Source organism: Musca autumnalis, unplaced genomic scaffold (assembly GCF_047663935.1).
Source record: "Musca autumnalis isolate F117 unplaced genomic scaffold, ASM4766393v1 scaffold_1, whole genome shotgun sequence".
NCBI classification, from domain to species: domain Eukaryota; kingdom Metazoa; phylum Arthropoda; class Insecta; order Diptera; family Muscidae; genus Musca; species Musca autumnalis.
The window spans coordinates 113365029-113382640 of record NW_027411644.1 but is presented as its reverse complement, the minus strand read 5'-3'; positions in this window follow the sequence as shown (position 1 = coordinate 113382640).

The following is a 17612-nucleotide window of genomic DNA, read 5'->3' as shown; positions in this document are numbered from 1 at the left end:
TAGAAGAAATAGCTTTATGACAAGATATCATGAGAAAGGCACATAAACATACCAAAGGGAAGAACTTATGACATAACCAAGGGAGATTATAATGGATACTACTATAGCAAATCAAGGTTAGACTTTAAAGTTGTTGACTAAAGGCAGGCTGTGTTGACGACCAAAAGAGAGACTTTACAGCCGAAGACCAAATGAAGACTTAAAAAAAAATAGAGGCCCAATAGATGCTTGAATAAATTTCTTTAAAATCTACGATAATGGATCTATATATCACTGGTAAAGATAGGTCCAATAGATTCTTGAAAATATGTTGTTAAAAAACAAACATTTGACTTTACTCCGGGTAATTGCTTCTTTCACTTCTGCTGCACCATTCCTCGTCTGGACCACATCTGATTCTTGCTCGTTTCAATATTATACCTGCCTCAATGCACGGAATTTCTGCTTATTTGCTTCAATGATTTTTACAAGAGCATGACTACTGAAAGATGCACTCTATTAGCAATCGCATTTTAACTAACCCTTTGGCATTGCATTTTAACTAACCGTTTGCAATCGCATTTTAACTAACCCTTTAGGATAGAATAGGATGTAGTCATTTATTATTCCACAAACCAGGATTAGCGGTATTGTTTCTATGCATTTACCAGCAGCAGATAAAGAAGCAACAGAGGCAGAGCAATATTTATGTATTTACAGACGACACATTTCTCTCATTATCTGCGTGCTGTTGATGATGGCTGCAACAGTTTCTCCGACCCATAATACGTTAGCAGCATTGATGTATGTATCCTCACGGGCCGCAAGACTTCCAACCAATTCATCGCGCTTGGATTCAGCTGCATATCGCGCTCTCTTTCTCGCTCTCTGAGCTGGCATTCTTCTTTTAATTTCAGCTTTTCTGCCCTCAAATTCTGGACTTCGCGTTCTGCCTCCAGGTAAGCCGCTAGTAATTCTTCCTTGGCTAACCCAGCTTCTTTAGCTGCACACAGAGCATTATTGAACTGTTCTTGCAAAGACTTAGTCTTCATTTTATATGATTTCATTACATATTTCAATGCCTTGACATCAGCTTTCGCTCGTTGTCCAGTTCGCATTGAAGCTCGTCCACTTGTTTCTCAAAATCCTGGAGTTTCTTTTTGGCTTCTGTATCTTTCAGGTGTAGAACTTCTATTACGTTAAACTGACTGAATGTCGTCCTTTAATAGCTAAGCTTGTCACGTTCGGCGACCTTGAAATCAGCGTTGAGTTCACTATTTTGTACTCTCAATCTATTAGTGGACACTACAATTTCGCCAGATCAGTATTCACTACTTTATCTTCACGGGCTTCATGTTTGCCACTATCAGGCTCGAATCCCACATGTGATATGCCAATACCTGGTAACTTCTGCTCTCGACCAATCCTTTGTATCTTCCCATTGTTATACCCTCCACCATATGGAGGGTATAATTAAATTTGTCATTCCGTTTGTAACACATCGAAATATTCGTCGGAGACCCTATAAAGTATATATATTATTGAGCAGCATAAAATTCTATGTCGATTTGACCATGTCCGTCTGTCTGTCTGTTGAAATCAAGATACAGCTCGCAATTTTAAAAATAGAGAGTCAAAATTTGGTGCAGAAGTTTTTATTACTTGCAGAATGGTTGGTATTGAAAATGGGATATATCGGTCCACGTTTTGATATAGCCCCCATAGAACGGTACCTCCCGATTTTCGGTATTTTTACCATTTTGGCAGGATAATGAAGCTATATCCTACCAAAATGGTTGAATGGTTGGTTACGTAGTCTTCTTTAGGGGTATACAACTTTCCCCCAGAATTTTGTCGGTATCGGTCCACACCTTCATATAGCCCCCACAGAACGGTACCTCCCGGTTTTCGGTATTTTTAAGGTTTTAGCTTCATTATCCTACCAAAATGGCTGAAATTTGGTACGTAGTCTTCTTTAGGGGTATAAAACTTTCCCCCAGAATTTTGTCAGTATCGGTCCACTCCTTCATATAGCCCCCATAAAACGGTACTTCCCGATTTTCGGTATTTTGAAGGTTTTAGCTTCATTATCACACCGAAATGGCTGAAATTTGGTACTTAGTCTACGTTGGTGGTATAAAACTTTCCCCCAGAACTTTGTTGGTATCGGTCCATGCCTTCATATAGCCCCCATAGAACGGTACCTCCCGATTTTCGGTATTTTGAACGTTGTGGCCTCAATATTCCACCGAAATGGCTGAAATTTGGTATTTAGACTTCGTTGGGGGTACTCAAACTTCCCCTTTAAATTTGTCGGTATAGGTTCACGCCTTCATATAGCCCCCATGGAAAATTACCTCCCGATTTTTCGTATTTTGAAGGTTGTGTCTTCAATATTCCACCAAAATGGCTGAAATTTGGTATTTAGTCTTCAATGTGATATAAAACTGTTCGCCAGAAATATGTCTGTACAGGTCCACGCTTTCATATTGCCCCATTTCTGACTAAAATTCGTCGGTATAGGTCCACGTTTCGATATAGCTCCCATAGAACGGTACCTCCGGATTTTCGTAATACTGAAGATTGACGTCAATATCCAACCGAAATGGCTGAAATTCGTTATTTCGTCTTCCAAGAGTTATAAAATATTCCAGAAGAGTATTATCAGTATAGGTCCACGTCTTCCTATATCCCCATATCAGCTTACTTCTTGATTTTCGGTATTTTTTAGTTTTAGCCACATTCTCTTACCGAAATATAGGAAATTTGGTATTTAGTCTTCTTTGAGCCTAAAAACTTTCCGTCAGAAATTTGTCGGTATAGATCGACGTTTTGAAATAGCCCCCATAGAATGGTGCCTCACATTGTTTTACCGAAATTGCTGAAATTTAGTATTAAGTCTTCTTCATACACGAAAGGAAACTAATTATTCCATTTTACTTCAATACAACTTGTTGTGGAGGGTATAACAAGTTCGGCCCGGCCGAACTTAACGCCGTTCGTACTTGTTTTTCTTTTTGTTTGTAATAATGTTAAGAATTTGTTTCGCACCTCTTTATTTAAGGCTACCTTTCGCGGCAAAATCCACACTTGGATATTAAAACTTCACTCTCTTATTTTACTAAGGGAGGAAATTTCCCGTTCAGCTTTTTTGTTTCAGCCATTGATCCGGTTCGAAGGACCAATGTTGAACCGGAATCTAGTTATTTTAAGAGAAACAACGTCTCTCTTGTTCGAATGTTTTATATGCACTGTTTTATTAAGCACTAAGTATTACAATATGACTTAACCTAACTTAGACTAGTGTGTAAAAGAGAGATGGAGAGTCCAAAAATGTGTACGTTCGCATCTGCCATAGAATCTTATGGACATGTTATAAACACACTTTGTTATCTCACATGTGGCAAGCAGACATGCTACACATGCTTATTAGTCTGCACACATGCATGTCAGGCTACATCCTGTAATCTGACTAAAACATACCACATGTAGCAATGGAAAGTCTTATCTGATTTTATTCAAACGTCCTTCTACAAAAAGACGGTCTGCCAACTTCATGAACTGTATTTTACAAAAATAGATCACTGCTTAGCTAAAATATATCTGTTCTTTACCCACATAACCCTGACCAAGCTATTCACTATCTTTATTATAAAATCTGTATGTTCGCTACGTGAACACCCGCCTTAAATTCTGTATGCCCGTTCGATTTCTAGGCCTGGTAGCAACACATTTTCAACGGCGACAAAAATGTTGAGGTCATTTCCTGAGTATTGCTGTCATTTAAACCTTCTCTACAATAAGTACCTTACGACACGCCATTCCGACTCGACTATAAACAGAAGATCTCATATCATTGAACTAATATGAATCGGGGTGCACCCATTGACATGAGAGAAGTCTCCCTTGTTCCTTCGGCAATGTTTGTGGGAACATATGTATGTAATGTGATCTATGTCTAATAAGAAGGTGGGAGCATCTATCTCGTATCTATCCAGTAGTATGTGTCTTCTTGTGTGCAGCTAGGGACATCTACAAAATAGAAGAACGAACGTCTCTATGTCTTCCGTCATTCTGCCATCACATTTTTAAGATAGTAATCTAACCCTACAGTGACCCGTAATAAATCCCACAGCAATGGTCCCACGCGTGTTACCCCTATTACATATGTGTGTATAATTACTTGCAAGTTCTTGCTAGAAGAAATTTCTCCACTAAAAATTTGCAAGTTCTCCATGAAGAAAAGAGAGTTAACAGGGACAAAGTGAGTTAACAGACTACTTTCTGTAACAAATTGTACAAATTGTTGCAAACTTTTGAGTAACCAGAAAGACCTATTATTAAATTGTACTTTAAAATTAGTTGAAAATGGTCACACCTGTGGAATTTGTGTCACTGCTTCCAAAATCTCAATTTAACGGCAAAACATGCTTTTGTGGGTATTAAAGGTATATCATCGGGTGACACCACAGTCAATTGAATCTACAGACCATACGTCCTTCTTATTTTATGGGAGAGCAAGAGATGTAAAGTTACTTATTTTCAGGCGCATTACTTATTCTTTTTACACCACCTTACTCAAATTTTCAAAAGTTGTGAGAAATCCAAAAATTCTTTAGAACATAATTTTTACCAATTACTTTGAATAGTATTTTCATGGGTTCAATTGATCCTCTTTCAAAGAATGAGCTAAAAAGCTAATTAAAATAATTTTACATTCCTAGTTCCCTATTTAATATTCTCAGATACCAAGTCAAAGACTCGCCTATGGGTATGAATTATCAATATTATCTGATAAATTATATATTTTGGTCAATATACTAGGTGTCTCATGATATTTTTTCATATAACAACTGAAACAAAATCCCAAATTATCCAGAAATTTTAATTAGCCCTTACGTTTAAAATAGAAATTAAAACAATAATTCTTAATTATTATTGTTGAACTGCTATAGGGACTTGTAGTTAAAAGCTATTCTCCAAGGATGGAATGTCACTACAGGCATCATGTATCGTATTTAAACAGGAAATATGATGCTACCTTAATGGAGTAGTTGTTGCGCAACTACCCTGGGCTTGTCGTCAACTATAGATTCCCTCCTGTAACTCTATAAATACTATACATACATATATGCTCTATAAAAACAACTAAAGTACCTAAATTATGCTTAATACAAAAAAATAAATAAATAAAGCAAACGAAAAATGTAACAAAATGATCAATCTTCTGTTTAGCGAAAAACTAAATTTTCATAAATTATAAAACCTCCTTTCAACTTTTTAACATTAAAATTAAATAAATTATATATCTATAATATTTCCTGCCCCTCCCTCAAACATTAAGCAATTGGTTTATGTGTAGACAAAAATTAAAACAAAAAACAATTACTAAACATAATTATATGTTGTTTAAAACTAAGACTGTTTAAAAATAATTAAAACCAATTATTATAAATATATGGAGGCAAAGTTAAAATATAAAAAAAAAAATAAAATAATTTTTGTTGCAAAAATTAGTTTTGCCAGTTGTTAAATTAATTTTACCAACATAACAAGGAAAATAGAACAAACAAAAAACTATAAAATAAACTACTTTGCTATATTTTTTTAGTTCTTTAATTATAAATGTTTAAATAAATACGATATATCCCACAGTGTTTGTTTATTAAATATTAATGGGATTTCTTTAGAATAACATATAAATGCTATGTATTCCTAATTCTTTCTCCTTCGTCTTCTTGCCATTTCTTATATATATTTATGTATAGAATTTAATTAATTTCTTGGCAATATTTTCTATAAAAAACTATATATTTATTTTTTCACGATTATTTTAGTTTAAATTGGTAATAATGTAATGTATAACAAAGAATAATTTTTTTTAAATAAAATTTAAATTGAAAAAAGAATATTTTTTATTTTAAAAAGGAGTTTTTACCGATCTATTTAACAGCAATTTATAATAAGAAAATAAGCTAGTTTAATAAACAGAATGCTTCAGGTTACATCTTCTGGTAGACGATAGACGTTATCTTCATATTTATATACAGTGGTGGCCACTACATTTGCAACAAAATTGCACGTTTTAGGAATTTTTTTTTTTTTGAAAGTAAAATTAAGTATTTTTTGCAATTATTTATAGATCATTGTCTCAACTATGAGAATATAAAAAGTTTTGACACGCTATACAACAAAAAAATTTAAAAATATGAAAATACATAACACACCTTAAAATTTAATGGTCTGGTTCTGGCTTTTGCAAATAAATGATGCAACTGCACTCTAAACTTTGAACTTTATTAAATTGACAACTGAAATGTGAAGAAATTTCCATTAGTTTTTAAAAATTTGAACCTTGAACCCATATCCATGTTTCTCCCGTACAACCCGCCAGTCCCCCCAAGAACTACGTATGACTGATATCAGTTTCAAAATTGTATTCATTTCAAATCTTCCCAAATCAAATACAAATGATTTGATTCATACAAAAAAAATTATATTTTACAAAATATTGAAGATTTTTGCATCGGATTTTGTTCAGTTGCATATATTTTGACCATTATATTTTAAGGTGTGTTATCTATTTTCATAGTTTATCAAATTTTTTGTTGTATAGCGTGTCAAAACTTTTTATATTCTTATATTTGAGACAACGAAATATAAATAATTGCAAAAATACTTAATTATTTTTGTACTTTTTGTTCGGCTTTAGGTCCTCTTTTCAATAAAACAAGATTCTATTTGCTTTTATTTACTTTGTTTATTTCCAATATTTCGGACGTCTTCGACGACCATCATCAGGGATCTTTTTTGATTAACATAAAAACAAGAATATTTATTATATAAATTAATAACAAAATTACAAAACAATATTTACTTTTTGGTTTTTATTCAACTAACAACAACTTTCATCCTATGTGACTGGTGGTGTTGAACTGAAGTTTTTCTCATTTTTCTGATGTTTTTGGATGACGTTTCGATAAATTTGTGCACAGTGTTCTGTGTCTGACTTATAGTTTATTCTTTTTTCTGTGGGCGTATTTATTATATGGAGCATTTCCAATATATATCGACGTTTATAATTGTCCTCCTGAGTCAAGATTTTGACGTCCTTAAAATTTGGAGTGTGCCCTGTTTTGGAACAATGTGCTGCCAAAGCAGTTTTTTGTTCAAGTGGTTTGTTTTTGGCCTTTTGATCAGACTTGTGGCCACTGAGTCTGGTTTTTAATTTTGATTTTGTTGTGCCAACATATACCATTTGGCATATGTTGGACTTGTCTCCATCACATTCTATCTTGTACACTAAATTAGATTTTTCATCGTTTGATATTTTTGATTTTGTGTTGCTGAAAAACTTATTGTTTGTGTTAGTACTTTTTAAAGCTATTTGGTACTGTTCTTTGTTGTACAAATTGGACCTGGAAAAACGTTCTGAAAATCCACGTACATATGTGGCTCTTTTGTATGTTTTTGCCTCTCTTTCTATTTTGTCAGGCTTTTTTGTTTTTGATTGTTTTATTAGTTGATTAATGGTATGTATTGGGAAATCATTCATTTGTAGAATTTTCCGAATCTTTTTCTCATTTTTGGCATGAAATTTAGGATCACTAATATTGAAAACTCTGTTTATAAAGTTTGTCGCCGTATTTATCCTTATTCTTCTTGGATGTTTTGAGTTAAAATTAATGATTCTTCCCGAGGACGTAGGTTTCTGATACCAATCTACAAGAAGATGTTTTCCATGTCTCTGTACTACTGCGTCTAGGTATGGCAACTGTTTGTTTGTTTCACATTCTATTGTGAATTTGATTTGCTTGTTGAAGTTATTTAAGGCTGCTAATGTATTTTCCACCTGGTCTTTCTTAATAATACAGAAAATATCATCAACGTATTTTGTTAATAATCTTGGCTTTATTTTGAATACAACAAAACACACTAACAACATATTTAAAACTAACAACACAATACCAACACATGTTAGAATTAAACTAAACACACACTTATACAACTTTCACATGAAAATCCTAAAACTTCTAATACATTGTAAACACAAACAACTACACAAAAACAAAAAGGCATTAACTGATACGATGAACAGACTCACAAGTCTATTAGAAAGAGACGATTTGGACACGCTCGTGGAGAGCGAAAATATCATCAACAATACTCAGAGCACAAAACAAAAGACAACTCACATAAAAAAGCTACATGCATTAAAACAGCAACAACAGTGTGAGCTCAATATACAACAAAATAAGGAGTGGTTTATAAATACAACAGAAACAGACATACCATCCAATGTGGAGTGGTTATTATCTCTTGGCCCAAAATTCTCCCTCCCAACAACGAAGACAACTTTTCCGTTGTTCAACATAATAGCAGAGGGAGAGGACTGTATTCAGTCGTTAGAAAATCGGGAAGAGCAAGAAAATGCTAGAATCAATTTAGTTAATCTCATAAATGAACAAATGAGAAATATGAAATTGGGAAAAAGAGATCGGTTTGTGTTGGACACAGTGCGCCAAACAACAACATTTTTAAAAGCAAATAATCATATTTTAATACTAAACGCAGATAAAGGGGGTAAGACGGTGGCAATGTTAAAATCTGACTATGAAACAAAAATGAACAGAATACTGATGGATATTTGCACATATAAACGACTGCGAAGAGATCCGACTACTGGTCTACAGGAAAAAAACAACAAGTTAGTTATGAAGATGTTTGATTTGAAATTAATCAATGAAGTGGATAAAAACAGATTGATAAATAAAACAGCGGTAGCGCCTAGAATATACGGCCTGCCAAAGATCCACAAGGAGGGAACTCCTCTACGTCCAATTTGTTCTAGCTTAAAGGCGCCAACGTATGAACTATCCAAGTATTTATCTTCCATTTTAAAATCTTTAACCCAAGAATCTGTATATAATATCAAAGATGCAGAAGAATTCAAAGGCAAAGTTAACAAGCAGTACATAGATGAGGATGAAATATTGATATCCTTCGATGTAATATCATTATTTCCAAGCGTACCGGTCAACTTGGCATTAAATATAATTAAAAGCAAATGGATACACATTGAAAAACATACTAATATTCCTTTGAACCTTTTTATCGAAAGTTTAACACTCTGCATTAAAGATTCGAGGTACTTCATATACAAAGACAAAGTTTATGAACAGCAAAAGGGAATGCCTATGGGGTCGCCGATTTCACCAATTGTAGCGGACATTGTAATGGAAGAACTTCTCAATGAAACAATGGAAACATTAAAAGAAAAGCCAAGATTATTAACAAAATACGTTGATGATATTTTCTGTATTATTAAGAAAGACCAGGTGGAAAATACATTAGCAGCCTTAAATAACTTCAACAAGCAAATCAAATTCACAATAGAATGTGAAACAAACAAACAGTTGCCATACCTAGACGCAGTAGTACAGAGACATGGAAAACATCTTCTTGTAGATTGGTATCAGAAACCTACGTCCTCGGGAAGAATCATTAATTTTAACTCAAAACATCCAAGAAGAATAAGGATAAATACGGCGACAAACTTTATAAACAGAGTTTTCAATATTAGTGATCCTAAATTTCATGCCAAAAATGAGAAAAAGATTCGGAAAATTCTACAAATGAATGATTTCCCAATACATACCATTAATCAACTAATAAAACAATCAAAAACAAAAAAGCCTGACAAAATAGAAAGAGAGGCAAAAACATACAAAAGAGCCACATATGTACGTGGATTTTCAGAACGTTTTTCCAGGTCCAATTTGTACAACAAAGAACAGTACCAAATAGCTTTAAAAAGTACTAACACAAACAATAAGTTTTTCAGCAACACAAAATCAAAAATATCAAACGATGAAAAATCTAATTTAGTGTACAAGATAGAATGTGATGGAGACAAGTCCAACATATGCCAAATGGTATATGTTGGCACAACAAAATCAAAATTAAAAACCAGACTCAGTGGCCACAAGTCTGATCAAAAGGCCAAAAACAAACCACTTGAACAAAAAACTGCTTTGGCAGCACATTGTTCCAAAACAGGGCACACTCCAAATTTTAAGGACGTCAAAATCTTGACTCAGGAGGACAATTATAAACGTCGATATATATTGGAAATGCTCCATATAATAAATACGCCCACAGAAAAAAGAATAAACTATAAGTCAGACACAGAACACTGTGCACAAATTTATCGAAACGTCATCCAAAAACATCAGAAAAATGAGAAAAACTTCAGTTCAACACCACCAGTCACATAGGATGAAAGTTGTTGTTAGTTGAATAAAAACCAAAAAGTAAATATTGTTTTGTAATTTTGTTATTAATTTATATAATAAATATTCTTGTTTTTATGTTAATCAAAAAAGATCCCTGATGATGGTCGTCGAAGACGTCCGAAATATTGGAAATAAACAAAGTAAATAAAAGCAAATAGAATCTTGTTTTATTGAAAAGAGGACCTAAAGCCGAACAAAAAGTACAAAAATAATAAAATGATCAAAGGTCGACAAAAACTTAATTATAAATACTTAATTTTACATTCAAAAAATATTTTATGTAAAATTTCCTAAAACGTGTAATTTTGTTGCAAATGTATTGGCCACCACTGTAAGTTTCAACTTACTCCGACATAAACAGTTGTGGATATTCGAGAAGTGTCCTTACCTTGATAACAAAACAATACTTTCCAAATTTCTATATTTGGAGTCAAATAGAAAGAAAGGGCGCTTCCCGAGACCCTTTATCAGAGAAAGGGTGCTTCTATAGGCCCTTTCTCAAAAAACGGAGACTTCTGTAGACCCTTTCTGGAAGAAAGGGTGCTCCTATAGACCCTTTTTGAAAGAAAGAGTGCACCTATAGACCCTTTCTGAAACAAAGGGTGCTTCTATACACCCTTTCTGAAACAAAGGGGGCTTCTATAGACCCCTTCTGAAAGATATGGTGCTTCTATAGACCCTTTCTGACACAAAGGGGGCTTCTATAGACCCCTTCTAAAAGAAAGGGTGCTGCTATAGACCCTTTCTGAAATAAAGAATGCTGCTATAGACACTTTCTTAAACAAAGTGTGCTGGTATAGACCCTTTCTGAAACAAAGGGTGCTTATATACCCTTTCTGAAACAAAGGGTGCTTATATACCCTTTCTGAAAGAAATGGTGCTTCAATAGACCCTTTCTGAAACAAATGGTGCTTCAATAGACCCTTTCTGAAACAAATGGTGCTTCAATAGACCCTTTCTGAAACAAAGGTTGTTTCTATAGACTCTTTCTGAAACAAAGGGTGCTTCCACAGACCCTTTCTGAAACAAACGTTGCTTCTATAGACCCTTTCTGAAACAAAGGGGGCTTCTGTAGACCCCTTCTGAAAGAAAGGGTGCTTCTATAGGCCCTTTCTGAAACAAAGGCTGCTGCTATAGACCCCTTTCTGAAACAACGGGTGATTCTATTGAACCTTTCTGAAAGAAAGGGTGCTTCTATATAACCTTTCTGAAATAAAGAGTGCTGCTATAAACACTTTCTTAAACGAAGAGTGCTGCTATAGTCATTTTCTTAAACAAAGGGTGCTGCTATAGACCCTTTCTGAAACAAAGGGTGCTTCTACGGACCCTTTCTAAAACAAAAGGTAGACTGTAGAAGTCCCTTTCTGAAACAAAAGGGTGCTTCTACAGACCCTTTCTGAAACAAAGGTTGCTTATATAGACCCCTTCTGATACAAATGGTGATTCTATTGAACCCTTCTGAAAGAAAGGGTGCTTCTATAGACCCTTTCTGAAGTAAAGAGTGCTACTATAGACCCCTTCTGAAATAAAGAGTGCTGCTATAGACACTTTCTTAAACAAAGGGTGCTGCTATAGACACTTTCTGAAACAAAGAGTGCTTCTACAGACCCCTTCTGAAACAAAGCGGGCTTCTATAGACCCTTTCTGAAACAAAGCGGGCGTCTATAGACCCTTTCTGAAACAAAGGGTGCTTCTATAGACCCCTTCTGAAACAAAGCGTGCATCTATAGACCCTTTCTGAAACAAGGGGGAATCTATTGAACCCTTCTGAAACATAGGGTGCTTCTATAGACCCTTTCTGAAACAAAGGGGGCATCTATTGATCCCTTCTGAAACAAAGGGTTCTTCTATAGACCCTTTCTTAAACAAATGGTGCTGCTATAGACACTTTCTTAAACAAAGGGTGCTGCTATAGACCCTTTCTGAAACAAAGAGTGCTTCTACAGACCCCTTCTGAAACAAAGCGTGCATCTATAGACCCTTTCTGAAACAAGGGGGAATCTATTGAACCCTTCTGAAACAAAGGGTGCTTCTATAGACCCTTTCTGAAACAAAGGGGGCATCTATTGATCCCTTCTGAAACAAAGGGTTCTTCTATAGACCCTTTCTGAAGCAAAGGCTGCTTCTATAAACCCATTCTGAAAGAAAGTGTGCCTTTCTGAAACTGCTTCTATAGGCCCTTTCTAAAAGAAAGGGTGCCTTTCTGAAACAAAGGGTGATTCTATAGACCCTTTCTAAAAGAAAGGGTGCCTTTCTGAAACAAAGGGCGATTCTATAGACCCTTTCTAAAAAAAGGGTGCCTTTCTGAAATAAAGGGTGCCCCTTCTGAAGGAATGGGTGCTTCTATAGGCCCTTTCTGAAACAAAGGGTGCTGTTATAGACCTTTTCTGAAACAAAGAGTGCTTCTATAGACACTTTCTGAAACATAAGGTGCTTCTATAGACCCTTTCTGAAACAAAGGTTGCTTCTATAGACCCTTTCTGATACAAATGCTGCTTCTATAGACCCCTTCTGAAACAAAGGGTGCTTCTATATACCCTTTCTGAAACAAAGGGTGCTTCTATAGACCCTTTCTGAAACAAAGGGTGCTTCTATAGATCCTTTCTGAAACAAAGGGGGCTTCTATAGAAATTTTCTGAAACAAAGGATGCTTCTATAGACCCTTTCTGAAACAAAGGGTGCTTCTATAGACCCTTTCTGAAACAAAGGGTGCTTCTGTAGACCCTTTCTGAAACAAAGGTTGTTTATATAGACCCATTCTGAAACAAAGCGTGCATCTCTAGACCCTTTCTGAAACAAAGGGTGCTTCTATAGACCCTTTATGAAACAAAGGGTGCTTCTATAGACACTTTCTTAAACAAAGGGTGCTTCTATAGACCCTCTCTGAAACAAAGGGTGCTTCTTTAAACCCTTTCTGAAACAAAGGGTGGTTCTGTAGACACTTTCTGAAACAAAGGGTGGTTCTGTAGACACTTTCTGAAACAAAGGGTGCTTCTATAGAACCTTACTGAAACAAAGGGTGCTTCTATAGACCCTCTCTGAAACAAAGGGTGCTTCTTTAAACCCTTTCTGAAACAAAGGGTGCTTCTTTAAACCCTTTCTGAAACAAAGGGTGCTTCTTTAAACCCTTTCTGAAACAAAGGGTGCTTCTTTAAACCCTTTCTGAAACAAAGGGTGCTTCTTTAAACCCTTTCTGAAACAAAGGGTGGTTATGTAGACACTTTCTGAAACAAAGGGTGCTTCTATAGAACCTTACTGAAACAAAGAGTGCTTCTATAGAACCTTACTGAAACAAAGGGTGCTTCTATAGAACCTTACTGAAACAAAGGGTGCTTCTATAGTACCTTACTGAAACAAAGGGTGCTTCTATAGTACCTTACTGAAACAAAGGGTGCTTCTATAGAACCTTACTGAAACAAAGTGTGCTTCTATAGACCCATTCTGAAAGAAAGGGTGCCTTTCTGAAACTGCTTCTATAGACCCATTCTGAAAGAAAGGGTGCCTTTCTGAAACTGCTTCTATAGACTTCTATAGAACCTTTCTGAAACAAAGGGTGGCTCTATAGACCCTTTCTGAAACAAAGAGTCGATAGACTCTTTCTGAAACATAAGGTGCTCCTATAGACCCTTTCTGAAACAGAGGGTGCTTCTATAGACCCTTTCTGAAACAAAGGTTGCTTCTATAGACCCTTTCTGATACAAATGCTGCTTCTATAGACCCTTTCTGAAACAAAGGCTGCTTCTATAGACCCTTTCTGAAACAAAGGCTGCTTCTATAGACCCTTTCTAAAGGAAAGGGCGCCTTCCTGAAAGAAAGGGTGCCCCTTCTGAAAGAATGGGTGCTTCTATAGACCCCTTTCTGAAACAAAGAGTGCTTCAATAGACCCTTTCTGAAGCAAAGGGTGCTTCTATAGACCTTTCTGAAACAAAGAGTGCTTCAATAGACCCTTTCTGAAGCAAAGGGTGCTTCTATAGACCTTTCTGAAACAAAGGGTGCTTCTATAGACCCTTTCTAAAAGAAAGGGAGCATTTCTGAAACAAAGGGTGCTTCCATAGACCCTTTCTAAAAGAAAGGGTGCCTTTCTGAAACAAAGGGTGATTCTATAGACCCTTTCTAAAAGATAGGGTTCCTTTCTGAAAGAAAGGGTGCCCCTTCTGAAAGAATGGGTGCTTCTATAGACCCTTTCTGAAACAATGGGTGCTGCTATAGACCCTTTTCTGAAATAAAGAGTGATTTTATAGACCTTTTCTGAAACAAAGAGTGCTTCTATAGACCCTTTCTGAAACAAAGGGTGCTTCTATAGACCCTTTCTAAAAGAAAGGGAGCATTTCTGAAACAAAGGGTGCTTCCATAGACCCTTTCTAAAAGAAAGGGTGCCTTTCTGAAACAAAGGGTGATTCTATAGACCCTTTCTAAAAGATAGGGTTCCTTTCTGAAAGAAAGGGTGCCCCTTCTGAAAGAATGGGTGCTTCTATAGACCCTTTCTGAAACAAAGGGTGCTTCTATAGACCCTTTCCGAAACAAAGGTTGCTTCTATAGACCCTTTCTGATACAAATGCTGCTTCTATAGACTCCTTCTGAAACAAAGGGTGCTTGTATAGACCCTTTCTGAAACAAAGGTTGCTTCTATAGACCCTTTCTGAAACAAAGGGTGCTTCTATAGACCCTTTCTGAAACAAAGTGTGCTTCTGCAGACCCTTTCTGAAACAAAGTGTGCTTCTATAGACCCTTTCTGAAACAAAGGATGCTTCTATAGACCCTTTCTGAAACAAAGGATGCTTCTATAGACCCTTTCTGAAGCAAAGGGTGCTACCATAGACCCTTTCTTAAACAAAGGGTGCTTCTGTAGACGCTTTCTGAAACCAAGGGTGCTTCTATAAACCCTTTCTGAAACAAAGGCTGTTATATAGACCCATTCTGAAACAAAGCGTGCATCTATAGACCCTTTCTGAAACAAAGGGTGCTTCTATAGACCCTTTATGAAACAAAGGGTGCTTATATAGACACTTTCTTAAACAAAGGATGCTTTTATAGACCCTCTCTGAAACAAAGGGTGCTTCTTTAAACCCTTTCTGAAACAAAGGGTGGTTCTGTAGACACTTTCTGAAACAAAGGGTGCTTCTATAGAACCTTACTGAAACAAAGGGTGCTTCTATAGACCCTCTCTGAAACAAAGGATGCTTCTTTAAACCCTTTCTGAAACAAAGGGTGGTTATGTAGACATGCTTCTATAGAACCTTACTGAAACAAAGGGTGCTTCTATAGAACCTTACTGAAACAAAGGGTGCTTCTATAGAACCTTACTGAAACAAAGGGTGCTCCTATAGAACCTTACTGAAACAAAGGGTGCTTCTATAGAACCTTACTGAAACAAAGGGTGCTTCTATAGAACCTTACTGAAACAAAGGGTGCTTCTATAGAACCTTACTGAAACAAAGGGTGCTTCTATAGAACCTTACTGAAACAAAGGGTGCTTCTATAGACCCATTCTGAAAGAAAGGGTGCCTTTCTGAAACTGCTTCTATAGACCCTCTCTGAAACAAAGGATGCTTCTTTAAACCCTTTCTGAAACAAAGGGTGGTTATGTAGACATGCTTCTATAGAACCTTACTGAAACAAAGGGTGCTTCTATAGAACCTTACTGAAACAAAGGGTGCTTCTATAGAACCTTACTGAAACAAAGGGTGCTTCTATAGAACCTTACTGAAACAAACGGTGCTACCATAGAACTTTTCTTAAACAAAGGGTGCTTCTGTAGACGCTTTCTGAAACCAAGGGTGCTTCTATAAACCCTTTCTGAAACAAAGGTTGTTTGTATAGACCCATTCTGAAAAAAGCGTGCATCTCTAGACCCTTTCTGAAACAAAGGGTGCTTCTATAGACCCTTGATGAAACAAAGGGTGCTTCTATAGACACTTTCTGAAACAAATGATGCTTCTATAGACCCACTCTGAAACAAAGGGCGCTTGTTTAAACCCTTTCTGAAACAAAGGGTGGTTCTGTAGACACTTTCTGAAACAAAGGGTGGTTCTATAGAAAAAAAAACAGCAACAGGGCGACGTCGATACCAAAGTCCAGCGTTGATCGGTTTGCCGGCATATATTTCAAATGAATTTGAATTTTGCGGCATCATGCCCAACAGTGTAAAAACGGCCAAAACGACACAAAACTTTACCCAAACGTTGGATGTGTTTTCAGCTTAAAGGTGAACAAAGGAAAAACTTCAATGAGAATTTTTTCTTTGGCAACCTAACACAACTCCGACGAAAGTGTTTGCGAAACAAACCAAACCTTTTTCCACTGCTATGTGTCGTTGAATTTCAACGAATGCACATAACAAAATGCCGTTGGTAGCTTGTCGCAGCCAACCATACAAACGGTGCCAGTGTTTCTCAAATCGAACATTGGTGGCGTCGTTTTTTATTGGGATTGCTAATACAATTTTGTTTTTTTTTTTTTTCAAAATAGTCGGCTTAATCCCATTATTGTTGTTTTATTATTTTAAAATAACTAATTTATTAGTGGAAAAAGTTTGTTGTTTTATTATTTTAAAATAACTAATTTATTTAGTGGAAAAAGTTTGTTGTTTTATTATTTTAAAATAACTAATTTATTAGTGGAAAAAGTTTGGCATTGTTCGCCAAGGCAGGGAAGATCCACGCCACTGGATCTCATCAGTTCCCTTGTTTCTTATTTGTGGATATGCTCCACCGAAGTTATTTTTCAATAACTTCTTCAACAAGAAACTTTTTATACCCAAACATCAATCGTCAGCTCGAAGTATAAAGGTTGCCAAAGAAAAACTTCTCATTGAAGTTTTTTCTTTGTTCACCAAAGAAAAACTTCTCATTGAAGTTTTTTCTTTGTTCACCTTTATATAAAAAGTTCCTTGTTAAAGAAGTTATTGAAAAATAACTTCGGTGGAGAATATCCACAAACAAGAAACAAGGGAACAGAGCGTTGATCTGTTTGCCGGCATATATTTCAATAACAGTGTAAAAACGGCCAAAACGACACAAAACCATAGACTATAGCTGAAAACACATCCAACGTTTGGGTAAAGTTTTGTGTCGTTTTGGCCGTTTTACACTGTTCGGCATGATGCCGAAAAATTCAAATTCATTTGAAATATATGCCGGCAAACATATCAACGCTGGACTTTGGTGTCGGCGTCGACTGTTATTATTGTTTTTTCTCAACGCCCAACACAAAACTTTACTCAAATGTTGGATGTGTTTTCAACTTAATGAAGGTGTAGAGTCTACACTGTAGACAAAGAATTGCTCTGCCTAAATGTTCGAAGGCAGAGAGATAGCGCTGTAAATCGAGCTTTAATCA